This window comes from Alligator sinensis, unplaced genomic scaffold, assembly GCF_000455745.1.
Source record: "Alligator sinensis unplaced genomic scaffold, ASM45574v1 scaffold99_1, whole genome shotgun sequence".
Lineage (NCBI taxonomy): Eukaryota > Metazoa > Chordata > Crocodylia > Alligatoridae > Alligator > Alligator sinensis.
This window is the reverse complement of record NW_005843601.1, coordinates 45,889-48,082: the sequence shown is the minus strand read 5'-3', so window position 1 is coordinate 48,082 and position 2,194 is coordinate 45,889.

The window sequence follows — 2,194 nt, the reverse complement described above, 5'->3', positions numbered from 1 at the left end:
CTTTCCAAGGGTCTATGGCAGGGGCGAGTGATTATTTTGGGCAGAGGGCCGCTTACTGAGTTTTGGCAAGCCATCAAGGGTCACATGACAGGCAGCCCAGGACAGATTAATATTCATTTTCTAAATTGTTTAGGGGCCCCGCGGGCCGGATAGAATGGCCTGGCAGGACGCATCCGGCCCCCAGGCTGCATTTTGCCCACCCCTGGTCTATGGGAACAAGTTTGGGTCCCTGCAGTCGGATGATCCTGCCTCCGGCTGGGGATCAGACTAGAGACCGCTGGAGGTCCGTTCCAGCCCTGCTTCTCTAGGGTTGTGTGATGTGGACCAGGCAAAGATCCTTTCAGCACTGGTGAATTTAATCAAAGGATTTGATTAAAAAGGAAGGTGCTGAAGGAAGAAAGCTTCAATAAATGATAGGCAGACAAGGTTCCTTGGGTGAATTTGATATCTTTTATTAGACCAACCCAAATGGTTGGAGAATAGTTATTAAGCAAGCTTTCGAGTTCAAAAACCCTTTGTCAGGCTAAGGAAGTTTCAGCAGTCGGTGTGTGCTCTTCCTGGATGGAATGAAAAGTAAAGAAGCCAGAGGCTGGGCTGGGGAGTCCAATAAATGATGGTCCTTGTCACCACGCAGTGGAGAAATGGATTTAGGAAACAAAGCATGGGTCTCTCGGAGGTAGAAAAAGGGTAGGAAACCAACAGTCATCAGGGACAGGGATGGAGATGCAGTGATTTGTGATGTACTAGAAAGCAGAACGAGAAAGTTTTTACTATTTTCAAGGAACCAAAATGAAGAGACACTGCAAACACTTATGGATGGATAACATTTACCTTATGAGTTTTTATTTCTGGGAGAGAGTGTGATTCATCATAAACAAGGCTTAGGAAAGGATCACTCTATAATAACTACAGGTGCAACTAAAGCAATCATCCCATCCAATGCGAGAACAATCCCACGGCAGAGATGAGTATGTAGGTTGGCAGACACTGCAGGTAAAAAAGGAAGTTCATGGGAATCGTGGATATGGACAAAAGAATAAAACAAGGAGATGCGTTTTGCAGCACGTGAAATCTCATTATGTGGCAAGGATCTACATAGTTTCCCAAAACAAGGAGAACCCTAGAATGACATCCAAAAGAAAGGGCTATACAAGACAGATACATAGCACAATGGCTAGAAAGAAAGATATAACCACAGTGAAAGTGTGATATCTTGTGAGAGCCTAGTGGCCCAACATGCTGTCCTACTTGATGACTTAGGACAGGGGTGTCCAACCTTTTTGAATGTGGGGCCGGATCATGAACTTTTTATCACCCATTGGGCCAGCGAGCCATATTTAAAGACCTCACAGGAAGTGGTATCACATCAGGAAGTGATGTCACGTGACCTTTGATACCAATGAAGTTGTAGGAAGTGACAATGACATGGGTCTGGAAATGTGCTTTAAAATCCAAAATAAAAATATAAAAGCAAGAATGCAATACTACCAAACACTTGACTAAAATAAACACTTTCGCTTCTACTCACTTCTGAAAGAATGAAAGAAGCATAATGCAAGTCGACTGATCAAATGTGGAAAAGATATCAGCCAGAGTGGAAACTAATCAAGGCAACAAAATATGGGCATTTTTGAGAATAATCTTCAAGAAGATTTACTTTTATTGAATTAATAACTTGTTAGTAACACATCTTTAACGAGCAGTAACAAGTTGAGCCCCCAATCCCGCACAAAGAGAAACAGAAGCAAACACAATCCAAACACTGGACAGTATTTTTACAAAGATTTTTACCTGCTCCGAATTTACGTCGGAGCCCAGATCGCTCGTGCTCTGCTCTTGAGCATATTGTTCAGTCTTACAGGAGCAGACCGCACAGCTGCAGGGGGCTCAGCCACAGCTTTCCCTCCCGGGTGCAGCCCGGCCAGCCCGGCCCCTCCCCTATCAAGCGGGGGCTTCCCCACGTGCTGCTGCACTTTCCCCCACCTGCGCCAGCTGGTCCCAAAAGGCAGGAGGCGTCACCAGCCGGGCATCCCCAGCACCACGTGGGATGCCAGCTTCAGCTGGCGATACCCGCCCAGCCGGGTCGGCACCAGCCAGGGAAAGCAGCACGCACGTGGTGCTGGGGACAGGAGGAGCCCGCCCGGGGCGACACCAGCCAGCAGAGGCGGCGGCGGAGCCGTGTGCCGCTCGGGAC